This window comes from Rhinolophus ferrumequinum, chromosome 10 (assembly GCF_004115265.2).
Source record: "Rhinolophus ferrumequinum isolate MPI-CBG mRhiFer1 chromosome 10, mRhiFer1_v1.p, whole genome shotgun sequence".
Taxonomy (NCBI): domain Eukaryota; kingdom Metazoa; phylum Chordata; class Mammalia; order Chiroptera; family Rhinolophidae; genus Rhinolophus; species Rhinolophus ferrumequinum.
This window is the reverse complement of record NC_046293.1, coordinates 22,970,724-22,985,946: the sequence shown is the minus strand read 5'-3', so window position 1 is coordinate 22,985,946 and position 15,223 is coordinate 22,970,724.

The following is a 15,223-nucleotide window of genomic DNA, read 5'->3' as shown; positions in this document are numbered from 1 at the left end:
GCTGTGTCACTTGGCACTTGCAGATGTGTTGCTTTCTAATAAGGTCATTTCCCATGTATGCATTCCGTGTGTCTTGTTAGACTGATAGCTCTCAAGGGATAAGGCTCTCTCCCCCGCCCACCACCACCCCCGTCCACCCAATGCCTTGGAAATGTGTGGGCACGTGCCCTAAGATAATGTTTGTTCTGCTGTTTTTCAGTACTGGGATGGACGGGCCCTGAGTCAGGCATGCCTTGGCATCACAGCCCTCCCACCGTCCAATCCAACCTACTTGACTAGGGTGTAATAGAAGCTTATTAGGAAAAGCAACAAAGCTAATGAGGTAGGAGTAACAGCCCTGCGAGTCTGGCCCTCTACAGCTTACAAAAGCCCTTTCACGTTTCACTCTTACAAGTTCAGGAGGCCCAGCATCTCACCCAAAGTCACGTAGCTGCAGGTGGCCGGGGCAGGTTGGAGTCCCAACGTTCTGCGTCCACCATTCGGATGCTTTCAGAGAAGCCACGGCCGACTGACCACTGCCGTTTGCTCGTGAGTGGGATGCCCCCGCCTGCGCTCTGGGCCTGGGCTTCTAGCCTGTACTCAGCCAAAGCAGCACTCCTTCGGAGCCCCTTCAGACAGGAGGGAGGAGATGCTAAACAGCTCCAACAATTCTTTCCCCAAGTGGCTTTTCTCCTAATCAACCCCAGGAGCTCCGCCTTGGCCTGGAGGGAGATGCTGGCTGAGACACTCCAAATGCTCCATGTCACACAGTAGCAACTTCGACTGTAAATACCCCAAATTGTGTTTAGACAGCATTAAAGACTCATTAGCAGCAGGCTGCTGCTGGTCCAGGGTCCTGCCTCCATTCTGGTCTTTCTGGTCCTCTCCTTGCACACACACAAGAGACAGAATGAACATACATTTGCCCTTCATTTCTTATGGCACCTCCCTCACCGGCCCATCTCACTTCCCCCAAATAGGGAATTTGTCCTTATCCCATGGGCTGGTGTCATGCAGGGACTCTGGTCCCACTCCCTGCACAAGAACGCAGGATATGTGAGGCCAACAAGGGACATCCACAGAGCCATAGATGGGGGAGTCATACCACTATATTCTCACTGGCGGCTGGGGTGGAGACACAGGAAGCAGGAGCCACACTATCCGCAACCTGCCGTCCTCTTCTTTGCCTGCCTGCCTGCCTGCCTGCCTGCCTGCCTGCCTGCCTGCCTGCCTGCCTGCCTGCCAGCCAGCCAGCCAGCCAGCCAGCCAGCCAGCCAGCCAGCCAACCAACCAACCAACAACGTAGCCACGGCAGTTATATCAGTGGCTAATGGCTAACTGGTTACAGCTGATGGCCATCTGCTACCCGAGCCAGCACCTTTCCATGTGAGGCCGAGAGCCTGGAAACTGCTCTCTGGGGCTCTGTCCCCACAGCTGGTGGAAAGCGCATACAATGAGAATCAGGATCCCTGCCTTCTTGGCCCCCATCATCCCGCCCTCTTATCCCTCCAGCACATAGCAATGGGAAAAACATAGCTCCAGGGGTGGGACCTGGTCCTTATATCACCGTATTAGTTTCCTGCAACTGCTATAACAAATCACCACAACCTTGGTAGCTTCAATCAACAGAAATTTATTCTCTCAAAGTTCTGGGACAAGAGTCTGAATTCAGCTCCACTGGACATTGTCAGGGCTGCACCGCCTCCGCAGGCTCTAGGGAGAAGCTGTTATTGCCTGTTCCAGGGCCTGGTGATTTGTGGCTGCATCACTCGAATAAAGCTTAGCATCTTCAAATCTCTGCTTGAGCTTCAAGTCTCATCTTCACATCACCTTCTCCTCTGTATGTCATCAAGTCTCTCTCTGCCTCCCTCTTATAAGGACACATATGATTGCATTTAGGACCCATCCAGATAATCCAGAATAATCTCCCCATTTCAAAGTCCTTAATTTGATCACAGCTGCAAAGACTCTCCCTCTCCCCCCTTATAAGGCAACATTCACAGGTTCTATATTAGGACATAGATATCTTTTGGGGGGGCCACTGTCAGCCTTCTATAACCACTCACTTCTCACACTGTTTGAGAAGTTCCCCTCTCTGGCCTCAGTTTCCCCTTTCTTGAAGTGCAAGGACTGGGTTAGATGGCCTCTGAAGCCCATCCAATGCGCTGACTTCATTCTTGCCCCACGATTCAATCCGCTGGGGCAGACTTTCCCTGGTCTTCCTCCCTGGTCTCCTTTCTGGAGAGGCAGATGGACCTGTGTGGGGACAGAGCCAGGAGTGCAGTTTCCAGGCTCTCGGCCCCACGTGGAAAGGTGCTCACTCGGGTAGTAAATGGCCATCAACTGTGATCAAATGGCCATCAGCTGTGGCTAGCTGGCCGTCAGCTGTAACCAGTGAGCCATTGGCCACTAATATGACTGCCGTGGCTATAGTAGCAAAATGGGGGCTAGCAAGAAGATGGTGGCTGGCAAGCGCGGATGGCAGTTAGGACGGCGGGTTGCAGTGTGGCTCCCGTTTCCTGTGTCTCCAACCCAGCTGCCAGCGAGAGTAGAGTGGCATGACTCCCCTATCTATGGCTCTGTGGGTGCTCCTGTTTGGCCTCACCATGTCCTGCGTTCTTAGGTAGGGAGCGGGAGCAGAGACCCCGCAGGCTGCCCTGCATGACACCCTGCATCTCCCCTCAGCCCTGAAGGCCATGTCTGTAGGTCGCGGGCACATTCTCTTTCCCCAGAACCACTTCCTGGGGAGTTTCAATTGCCTGAGGTGTTGAGGCAGAGACTGAAAGGCAGCTTGCGCAGACTGCTCTCACGTGGTGCCTGTCAGACCTGCTAGCTCTGTCTGTGCCAACACTTGCTACCAAGCTCAGGAGCTTCATTTAGGAGGGGCCATCTTGCCCAGGACAGTGAGAAGGAAAAAAATGGTAGGGGTGGGGAGGGCAGAGATGCAGGACCCTTTCCCCTCACTCCTGCACCGAATACATCCTTTGCTTGAGGGCCTCCAAGCAGCCTGGGCCTCAACAAGAACGCCAGGAACAGGCTGAGCCCTGTCCTGCTGTCCCTCCCCACCAGCTGCACAGGTCCCTGTAGTAAATACATGACCTCACGTCTGGCTGCCTGGCATTCTGGAGAACGTCCAAGGAACCTAGGCAGGTGGGTAGCCCAAGCGCGTCAGAGCAGAGCAGCCACCACGCCAGGCAGTTCTGTTGGCTTGTACTCCGGCTTTGAAAGCCCACCTCTGTAAAGCTGGCTGCACGCCCTGTGCTCTGCACCCTCCGCTCGTGGGGGGCAGCCCCCCAGCGTCTGTTTGTGATGTCGTTTATGGTCTCCTGCCCTGTGCGGGGACCTTTCATCAACTCCTCGGCAGCATCCCTGCGTCTCTTCTCTCCTCCCGCCTTGGCTACCAGGAGCCTTTGCGCCACCAGCAATTACCAGAGCGTAGCTGTGTTCCTGGAGCCCGAGCACATGCTGATCTCTGTGCCAGATGCTTTACACATGTGCTCTGAGTGATTCCTCACAACACAACCCTACGAGGTTTGTGTTATTCCTCCCTCTTTCACAGGTAAAGAAAAGGAGGATAGGGTAAGTCATGGACTGGCCCGTGATTGCCCAGCTCAACGAGGGGCAGCTGGGATGTGAACGTGCTTTGGCCCGACTCCAGCACCCGCTTCTCAGTCACCTCCATCTCTGAGCCGCCCACACACCATTCTTGCCCCAATCCGAAATGTCTCCCCTCGGCGTCTTTGCCAAGCACGTCCTTCTCCACCTTCCAAGCCTTGCTCACCCCTCACCATCATCACGATTGCTCTTTTCCAGCAGCTTCATTCTTCCTTGTTTTATTTCAGACTGCAGTTGTCTTTGCTGTAAAATTCCTTGCAGACCCTGGTTTAATGTTGGCCGATGCCAGTTGGAGCCCTGGGCAGTTCCTGGACCTTAGATTTCTAACCTGCAGACAGGTGGGGTTGGACAAGCGTAGGGTCCTGCTGTCTTCATCGCTGCCCTTACTTCTTCAGCCCTTCCCAGGTGTACTCACCACCTGGGAAGAGAGTGGATACCATCCCCGCCTGATGGAGAGAGAACAGAGAGCCGACATCATCCCTGCCCCTCACCCCAACCTCGTGGCTTTCTGTGACCAGCGCCGCGCAGGGTCTGGAGGGCCGGGGATCCAATGAGTACGCATGGAGGCCTCACCTCCCACACCCACACCAGTCCTGGGGCACATTCCATCGACTGCTTTCTGCCCAGCCTTCCTCTCCTGGCGTTTCGTTTACCTTGTGGCAGAGAACACAGGTTTAGTAATCACAGACTCAGGTTTAAACACCAACCCTGCCACCCGATAGCCATGACCTTGAATCTCGCTAAGCCTCAGTTTCCTCCCCCATAGAATGGGTGATCCCATGACTTCAAAATGCCATAGTGAATGAAGGGGCACAGCACAGCAGCTGGCATAGGCAGGGCTGGGTAAGGGCAGCTGCTCTCCCGGCCTCCTCACCTCTTCCTGCCCCAGATCTGGCACCTTGGCACAGAGTCCTTGTGCCTGGGGCGGGACCGTGGGGGCCAGGCATTGCAGAGGCTCTGAGCAGAGCTCGCTGAGCAGAGTGACTGCTGACCCCCAGTCCTGAATGCTGCCTGGAGCCCTGCCCACCGCCCTACAGGATGGAGCCCAGTTATTATGTGCCTCTCGGGCCTCAAGTTAATTCATCTTAACGCCTCTTCAGGGCCAGCCTCTGCAGCATTCGGTCTCATCCTGGATTCGGCTCTGTGGTCTGACCTGCTCAGTGGGGCTGTGTCATACGCGCAAACAGCAGACGCAGTCCCTGCGCCTCAGCTTGCCCTGTTGTGCTTGTTACTTTGTCCCATTTTCTGTTGGCTCCCCGGACCTTCAGCTCCTAGAGACTCCCCTTGGCCAATTGATCCCTCCTTGTGTGAAGGCGCAGCCTCTGGGGACCCTGCTTATGTACAAAACAGCCGATCTGAGGAGGAACCTAGAGCTGGATGCAGGTGCCTCGCACATTGTTTTCAGGCCACAGAGGAGTTGTCAGCAGATCGAGAGGGTATTTTGGGTATTGATACAATATTTTGGGTGTTGATACTATTATAACCTTTTTAGATCAATTAACATTGGAATTAACTGGGGTTAGATGAGAAATTACAGCATCTGAGGCATAGGATCAGTCAAGACAGTGTAATAATTTCACATGGTGACAGCAGTAAAAACCAACCAGGTCTCGGAATAGGCTAAGAAAGAGTCCAGGTCTTTGTAGCTACCACAGCTGTCCCTATGTCATCCCTGTGCCAGAGAAGAAACTCTCTCCCTCGCTGCCCTTTCATGGACTTCTGCTCCAAACCTGCTGTCTCTAGAGCTTCTACCCACAGAGGAAGAGGATGCCAGAGCTAGGGCTGGAGGCCCCAAGAGACCACCTACACCTGTGGTTCCCAAGCATGGCCACTCCTGAGAGTTACCGTGGGTGCCTGAACAAAATACAGATTCCGGAGTTGTGCTCCAAGTCCAGACTCAGACTCTCTAGGGGCAAAAGCCCAGGAAAGCGAGTATTTTAAAACCCCCAGGCCATTCTCCTGCACACCCAGATTGGGGCATCGCTGGCCTAGCCCAATGGCCCCGTCGCCCAGGTGAGGAATAAAGGCCGAGGTGAGATGTGGCTGGCTCAGCGTCAAAGCCAAGCACAGCAGGACTGGAGAGATCCCCTGGCTAACACATGATCCCACCCCTGTCACCCAGCAGCAGGTCTGTCCTTGGCTGGTCAGGTATTACAGGTGTGCCTGTGGCCTCCAGTGCTGGGGCTCTGAGGTCACGTCAAGGCTGTAAGTCCCATCTTTCATCCATACACTGGGGGTGACCATGCAGTTCCTACTTTCCTGATTTTGCCCATGGGGCCTGCGGCTGAGCTCTGCCCAGGGAGCTAATTGTGGCAGTTTTCCAACTCATTTTGCCCACAGGAAAACAAGCCATTGAAAAGAATCCTCTGTGCCATTCCAATTTGGTGAACATTTGTGATGTGTCTACATTCTTCTACCTTTCTGAACTCTACCATAGAATACATATTCCTCTGGGGACAGGTCACTCGGGCTGACAAAACCTTGACTTGTCGAGGTGACTCTCTTCTCCAAAGCATAAAGCACTTCAGTGAGTATCACGGTCCATGCTTTGAATTGAGGGACGCTGAGAAGCAATGGGAGGACGTGAATTTAAAATAATATCTCGGCAAAACAGGAGAAAGTTGGTCTTATAATCTCTTTATTCTTTACTTCTGCACGGTAACATTCTGTCAAACAAGAACAAGTCACATGGCATCCTAAAGTAAGGAAAATATTTTCCACGTCTGATTTCATAGTAAAGAAGACAATATGTCCTCGCAGCTTTTATGTGGTTTTCTGTTTTGAGGATCAAACAAGCACCAGCCCTCCCACCCCAAGTGAAAATTAACATGTTTCATAGTTTACAAAATACTTTCACATGCATTATCTCTCTCAGCCCTCAAAATCCTGTGAGATACGCATTGTTCTGTCACCATCAGGCTCTTTGTGCAATCAAGGAAACCGAGGTTGGGGAGTTTAAGTTCCTTCCATCCCTCCTCTGCTTCTCAGAAGGCAGAGCTGGTGATCCTGGGGCCAGTCCTGCCTCAGCGGTCGCATATGGCCTCAGGACCCTGCCTGCTCCCTCCTTGACCAGTGAGTCCCTGGTTTTCCCTCTGCTGCCAGCAGTGGTTCCTTCCATTTTAACTGTAATATTGGCTCAAGTTTTGGAGATGCCTACTGTGTCTTGGGCAGTTTATATATAATGCCCTATTTACCTCCTACAAAAACCTTGCAGGGCACTTACCTTCCATGTTTGAGTATGTACACTGAGACTGAGACAGAGTCCTGCAGAGTTTCCATTTGCTCCCCTTTTCTCCACCCTTCTCCACTTGGCTCTGCGCTACAGGTGACTCACATGGACCACACCAACAGGCTCCCTTGCCCTTTGGCATGCAGTTGGGTCCAGCCCAGACAGAACACCAGCAGGAGATGTGAGAGGGACGTCAAGAGGCTCTCCTGGCTCCTCTCTGTAGAGTCTCAGCTGTCAATCAGCCCTCTCGGTCTGCAGGTTCCAGTAAGCACCTCCTGCCCTATCCCTCATGGCCATGTTGTACAGAATCATATTGGAGCCCGAGGCAAGAGGAAATCTAAGTGCCCCCTTTCTTTGTTTAACATGCTTTAATACAATATTTTTAATGGTTATATTTTCCCCAGATCATTAGTTGAAAAAATACTGAAAAATTGAAAAGTAGGTATATTAAAACTTATAACATAATATTTTAGGTTTAAATATTTTGCATATACTCCAAACTGAATGTGTTACAATTTTATTTCCTGTCTTTATGAAGCAAAAACATCATTAATACTTCCAAAATCTATTTCTTTGTTCACCTTATTTTCTACTGAAAGTGGTGTTACAACAAATAAGAGGAAATAACATTGAAAATGTTTGATAAATGTAAAACTTTATCATGAGATATGAATATACTTTCTGAATTTAGAAAGAAATGAAAGAAAGGGTAAGGAAACTGGAAATGTAGTACTCATTCAGAGTATCAGTTAGGATGAGACCAGTATATATTAAATGTAGGAATTACGATTTTAAATGTCCTAATTTCACATTTTAAACAGAGATAGGAAAATTAAACAAAGTATCTTTGGATTTTGAATTTTTAGCTATAAAAAGTTATTTTCCATGAATAGATCTGATTTATAAAAAGAAGTCATTGACTTAGCTCTTAAATATGCTGATTATTTAAGCACTATAGAAATGTCATCTGAAATCGTTGTAACTAACATGGAGTATCAAACATTTATAATGTAAAATCATATTGCATTTGGATCTTCTAAAACTGATTCACACATTTTGCTTAGTGCAATCTTCTCCAAATTTGGAAGTGGCCTTGAGGATATTTCTTTAAAGAATACGTCGTTCTCCGAAAGAAGTTTTAGTGAGCTGAAGCTAAAAGCTATTTAAGATAGTCACTTGGTCAAGAGATATTGTCAAACATGGCAATGCCCGCAACTGAAAATGACATAAATCAACAAGCAGATTGTGAAAACATCATCGATGAGTTGGCTTCCATTTTAAGCCAGGAAAGTAAAATTATAATACATTCTGGTTTTGATGTAAATAAAATACTTAAAATAATGTGAGTTCTATCCACTTGCTTTCAATTTTCAATATTTAAAAAATTCCTTGAATGGTTGGGGAAAAATTAACTATAAAAATGTACAGAAACATGTATAGAGGGAAGCCCATTTTTCCCTTTGGCCTCAGGCTCCAACACGGTTGGACATGGCTTTGCAGGAGCCTGTTTTTATTTAAGATTTTCTATTTTGTTCACCATACACTTTTTACACTAGTTTTAAAAATATTGCTTAAAGTATTTTTGATCTGGGTTGCTGAGCTTTCTAGCATTCTCTTCCTTGTTCATCCTCATCTTGGCCCTCCTTGGGTCACGGTGCCCTGCTGTTCCTAGGCCCAGGTGCCACGTGGCCTATTGTGCCCACACCTTGGTAGATAGTCTGTTAATACCCTTCTCAAATTACCCAATTTCACTGTGCTTCTGCTCCCTTCTGGAGTCCTCACTAATACAACAAGGTCAAGGAAATTGCCCAAGGTCGCACAGCTAGCAGGGATCAAAACCCAGGCTCCGATCCAATTCTGCAGGACGCCTAGTCCTTGCCCAATCTGTGCTATGTGGTCTCCCTCCCCCTCGAGAGAACAAGGACTTGAGGTAAGTAAAATACTTGGAAAAAGTGAGACTCTCCAGGAGGCCACTCACCTGTGGAGGCCTCTGTGCTCGCTCCTCTTGTTTGGAGGAGCAGCCTGAGCAGGACAAGATTCTGCAAGCTGCCCCCAGCTGAGCACACTGCGGGCTGTTCTCCCTGAAAGCAGAGGAGTGGCAGGGCCCAGCTGCACCTGGGAGTCCCCAGGCCTTGGGCAGTCAGGCTTCAGGAGAGGCTGCGATGCTGGATTTTATTGTTCTTTTCCAAGACATCCTCTAATTCAAAATGACCCCATGCAGCTGTCAGCCTGGAGGCCTCGGGTGTCTACACCCTGGCCTGTGCCAAGTGCAGAGATCCTTGTTGTGATGACATCAAGCACATACGCCCAGGAAGATATTAACAACTGTTTATTTGCGCCTGACAAGAAGGTGCTGGAGAGTGCAGCCTTGGGCTCCTGGAGGCTGGCAGTGCTCCTAGTAAGCAGAGACCCACATGCACAGCACCTGTTCATAGACAGAGGCAAGTCCCAGCTTTCCTACAAGGGGAGGGACAGGCTGGACAGAGGCGGGGCCTGGGAAGGGTCTCTTTGCTCCCTTGTTACAGGAGTGGAAGACATAAAGGGCAGGGGGGTAGCCTCAGAAGTGATCCACAGATCACTTTCTCTGGCCACAGTTCCTGGACAGAATTTGCATCCCAGAGGTCGACCCTCTTGGTGAGATAACAAAAGACTGAGTCTGACTTAATCTTTTTGGGACCTCAGTTTCCTCACTGGTAAAACAGAAATAACGATATTACCTCTTAGGTTGGGAGGGGAGAAGGCATGAGTTGAAGATGGAAAAACAAATGCTTCTTGTTGTTGTTGTTTTAATAGACAAGCCATGGGGTTCCATTCACTCCTGAATGCCAAAAGTCATGTTTAAGCTATACTATACTCTTGTCTATTCACTTAATGATTATTCTACAAAATGAAAAATTTAGAAGTATTAGGAGAATTAATGTGAACACTTAGCCATGTGTTCCACCAGCATTTATTATACAGTTGGGAAGAGCAAGGGACTGTTCAAAGTGCTAGATATATGGCAGCACACAAGACAGTGGAGACCTCTGCATGCAAGCAGCACACATTCAGCAACAAGTCAGGGAATACGCAAATGCGTAATATAATATAGGGTAGTGGTGAGCAGGAGAAAGGGACAGAGTGTGGAGGGCATTGTGGAGAGAGGAAGGGTGGCGGTGATTTCAGCTCTGGTGGTCAAGGACATTCTCGTTAAAGAGTTCAAATTTGAGTAGAGATTGCAATGCCATGAAAAATAATCCATGACAGGATCTGGATCAGGAAGGTCACAAGCAGAGGGAAGAGCAAGTGCAAAGGCCCTGTGGTAGGAATGTTTGGCAAATTTAAGGAAAACCATTATTGTTCATGTGACTCAAATACTAGGGTTGGTGAAGGGGAGGGTGCTGGGAGATGTGGTTAGAGAAGTGGTGAAGGCCACGTCCTCTGAGGCCTGGTAGGCTCTGATAAGAAATTTGGATTTTATTGTAAGTGTGATGGAAAGCCATTGGAGGGTTTTGAGCTGAGGGTTAACATAACTTGACTTGGATCTTTCTGTACACAGATTAGTAAAGAATGCAGGGGAGAAGGATGGAAGCAAGAAGATCAGTTATGAGATTTCTGCCAAAGTCCAGGTGAGAGGTGTCCGGGCTAGTGCTAGGATGGTGGTGGTAGTGGGGGTCTAAAGAATTGGTTGGATTCTGTGTATATTGTGAGGGCAGAGTTACAGGATTGCAAAGGATAAGATATAGTATAAAAGAAAGCAGAGTATACATATATATGTATAGTTTGTTTGTTTGTTTTGTTTTGTTTTTACATGCTGCCTGTTATTTTTGGCCTGAGCAATTAGATGAACAGAGGAATCACTTATAGAGGTGAGTAAAACTGGGAGATGAATTTGGGGAGAGGGCTGGAAATCAATATTAATAGTATTTGCAGAGAGAAATGCAATTTGAGTAAAATTTAAGAACTATAAGCTCATAAGTAATATAAACATCTTTCTAATTGACCTAATTGTTGATCATTGATTAATCTGCATTTATCTCCAGATTATAGAAGAAATAACTGAATCTGAACCTAATGATATACTGGCATACTCTCCTAGTGGTTTTCTGCACCTTCGAGATTATGAACTAGTAAGTTCCTTGAGGGCAGGAGCTCTGCCTTATTTATTTTTGTCACCTCCTGGGCTAAGCCCAGTGCCTGCCTGCTTTATATAGACTTCTGACAAATGTTACTGAACACATGAGGGAAATGGAATGCTTGCACAAGAAGGTAGGGTCAATCCTCAGCCAATCTATGGGTATGGACACGCCTTAGGGCTCCTGCTTCCTTGGCCTGCTAGGGTCCAGTGACCTCATGGAGCCCTCTATTGGAGCACCCCGCCAAATCTGCATCCTCGCAGGGGTCCCTTCCCAACCATAAAAGTGCTCATTGCTGCATCCAATTTCCACTTCACCCGATAGCTCATGCCACTGAGCTGGAGGTAGGATGTGTGCTCATCGACATAATGTGTGTAATCTGGACTGTGTTTCAAAAAATTGATTCTTTGAGTGACAGGGTCAGATACCACGACTGGCCCAAGTAACTGATGCTTTCTGCCAACCAATTTTTAAGAGACCCTGAAAAATAAAATTACATCCTATAGGCAGTTGTCCATATGCCTTTATGGGTACTTATAGGAGGGAAGTTGTATTTTTAAGAAATAAATTAGGCAGTGTGGAGGCAGAAAGCCAAACCATGTGCAAGGATGCTCCAGAGTGGAAAATAAGAGAGGACTGGGATGCCATTGGTGAAGATCCGGACAGGGTCATCAATCAGCTAATGCTGCATAACAAACAGCCCTAACACAACCACTTATCATTACACACAAGTCTATGGGCCAGCTGCACAGTTCTACTAATCTGAGCCAGCTTGACTCATGCTGGGTAGGCAGTTCTTCCTGTCTTGGTTGGGGCTCATGCATGTGTCTGGTGCTCAGTTGGCTGTTGGTTAATCTAAAATGGCCGTGGCTGGGCCAGTTGGCACTGTACCGTGTGTCTCATCCTCCAACAGGCTAGTCTAGACCTACCTTCATGGACGTTACAGGGGTCAAAGAAGGAGAAAGGAATTGTATAAGGCCTCTTGAAACCTGAGCTCCAAACTTACACTTTGACACTCTAGTACATTCTTTTAGCCAAAGCAGCCATAAAATCAATTCAAATTAAGGAGTATGGGAATAGTCTCCAGCTCTTGATGAGAGGGGGGTGAACTTACATTGAAAAGGACTTGGATACAGGGTCGGGTAGAGAACTGGGGCCATTTTTGCAGTCAATATACCCTGGGGAACTTTTCCTTTCTTGTCAAATAGCGTCCTCATGATGTGTTGTACTGGTGTATCACAAGGGAAGGACAGCCCCAAGGGACAAACAGGTGGTGGCCTGGGCACCAGGAAGCAGACTTCCACTTCCTATAATTCCCAGGGATACTGGCTCCCGAGGCTTCTCATAAGAGGAGTGGCCCCTTTGTGGATGTTCCTGGACTGCGGGCATCAGAAGCTCACAGCTTTCTGTTAGGTTGGTGCGAAAGTAATTGCGGTTTTTGCAATTATTTTTAACCTTTTAAACCGCAATTACTTTTGCACCAACCTAATACATGGACCCTGGACATCAGCGAGCAGCATCTCCTCCCTGTACAGAAAACGGAGGACCAGAGAAGGGAATTGACTTGATCAAGGTCACACAGCTACAAGAGAATCTAGAGACGTTTGGAGGGACCGAAAGTTTTCTTTTTGACTTTTAAAATGTAAAATGACAACCCCTTCCTAAGTAAGGCAGGAAGGCAAACTCACTAGGTTGTAGGAAAACATTTTAGAAATGAGAAAGGGATTTCAGGGCCGTGTGAGATAGGGATGGGATTCACAAAGGGAGAGGTCATGGAAACCGAGGTCGTGGCTGTTAGGAGTCCATCCCAGCGTCTCCAAGCTGCTTGGCAGGAACAATGATGGGAGCTGATCTCAAAGAGCTTGTTTGTGAAGGAAAACAAAAAAGGCATTACTTTTCTTTCCTGATTCAGGTGCTTCTCCTTAAACTCTCCTTTGTTTGACCGTGTTCTATTTTCTCCATCTCTTCATCAAAGAAAACACCCAACCCAGGTCTCAAACACCATGTCTTTCTTCAACATAATAAAATGTATTTATTGAATGCCTGCTAGGTGTGGGTAATGGCGCAGCAAAAGGAACAGACAGTCCTGCTCTCAAGATGCTTGCATTCTCATGATCACCAAGATATCAGGCTGAGAGAGCTGCCGGAGAGGGTTATAGCAGGACGGTGGCAGATGGAGTGATTGGGAGACTGCTTTACACTGGGTGGCCTGAGGGAAGACATCCTCAGGGAGGTGACGTTTGCAGCTGCAATCTGAAAGACAAGAAGGAGATGGCCAACTGGACAACCGAGGAAAGGGCATTCCAGGTGGATAGAGCGGCTAGCGCAAGAGCCTCCGTCAGCAAATCCAGGAGGGGAAGGTCCTGTCTGAAACATAGCCTAACCTGTCACCTCTAACACGAAGCAGATTTTGCTCTCCAAACAAAGAGTTTAACAACAACAAAAAGATCTCTTCCTATTTGAAAACAGATTCTGTCAGAATTGGCTCAGAAACCATTGCTCGGCTGACAGGGGATTAAACACACGGCCCTTGGGTCTTGACGGCCTGTAGTGGAGCCAGCGTCCTGGTGTGTGGGGCAAGAAAGATTTGAGCCCTGGAACCGCATCCGATTTCCCCCCACCCCCAGTAACAGGATCTCAGATCCTTGACAAGCGGGCCCTCTCCCCACTTCCCGCAACATCCCTGCCCCCTGGAATTCTTGGGCAGAACAGCTGCACTGGGGGCTCAGTTTTCAATGAAACAATAAAATACTCCTGCATTTCCCTAAGAGGATGGCATTTATGACTGGGGTGGGCCAGCTTCCCTACACAGACACCCCCTCCCCAATTCCCAGGCTCACGAGCCCAGACGCTCACATGTCCCACAGCTTGTCCTTAAGCCTCTGGGAACGGCAGCATGGGTGCCTTGCCTCAGAGGTTCTCATCCAGAGCACCCTGGGGGAAAAAAGACATGCACATCCAGCGAACAGAAGGACCTTTGCCAAGAAGTACAAAGTGCACTTGCGTGTCCCAGGCCATCCCTGGTACCGCACCCTCTCCCAGAACCCCCACCGCCCCGCCCTGCACACACAGCTGCCTCAGGGAGACTGTCTGCTCTCTGGTTCAAGGACAGGAAAGCCCTCACTGGCTTTGAGAAGAAAGCGGGTGTGGCCCACATTCCACCAGCACCGCACACCCCTCCCCTACTCCCTGCTTCTGCCCTGGGCTCTTCTTTAATAGAGCAAGAAGTCCTTGACTTGCATAAATTTCCCTTTGCTCAACATGCACGTTGGGACATTGCGCGCTGATCTGCCTGGACTTCTTTCCAAGTGCCAGACTGGAACTTCCATGCCTAGGGGCCAAAGCTTCCAAGCTTCCACGTGGGGGCGCAGCATGCCAGCTGACAGTTCAGTGTCAGCCCGGCACCCTTTGCCTCAGGCACAGAGTTCGTGTACAGTTATTTTACACATTTGATTGAATTTTGTCCTTATTGCTTTATAAAAAGAAAGCGGTAGACAGCATAGGTCTCATAAACACAGTACAAATGAGATAGGTGTCGTTCGGCGTGCCCAAGGGGAGCAAAGAAGCCACAACCAGATGCTCAAAAGAACTAAGCAGATTGTGCTACGATGGAAGCCAGACACGTTTCTACTGTAGGCCCTCTACCCAGAATGCTCTTTTTCTGGACTCACTCCCTCACCAACTTTCCAAGTCACTGCTCAAAGCTCCGCATATCAGGGGGCGCCACTGACCCTCCTGTTTCCAATTGCAACCCCCATTCCACTCTCCACCTGCATTCTGGGCCCTCTTTAGTCTGTTCTGCTTTCTCTCTCCCCTTCTCCCCAAAGCACTTATCACCATCTAACAAACTGACTTGTTTATTACATGTCCTTTTTTTTGTCTGTCTCCTTCCATTACTAGACAGTAAACTCCATGAAAGATATATCCTAAACACCTAGACTGGTATCTGGCACCTAGGACACCATTGTGGTTTTCAATATTGATGCTTCATTAATATCAATGAATGTTGAATTGCAAAACTATAATTTAACAAATACAGTGGTACTTCGGTTTTAGGACATAATCTATTCTGGAAGACCATTGGAGTTCTGAAACATTTGAAAACAGCCGACAGCTAGGCCTCAGGATCTTGCACTCAGCGGAAGCCGTGTGACATGTTGGACTTCTGAGGCATATTCGAAAACTGAAGCATTTACTTCTGGGTTTACAGCATTTGTATACCGAAATGTTTGTCAACGGAGATGTTTGAAAACCAAGGTACTACTGTATGTTCAAAATATGGGTC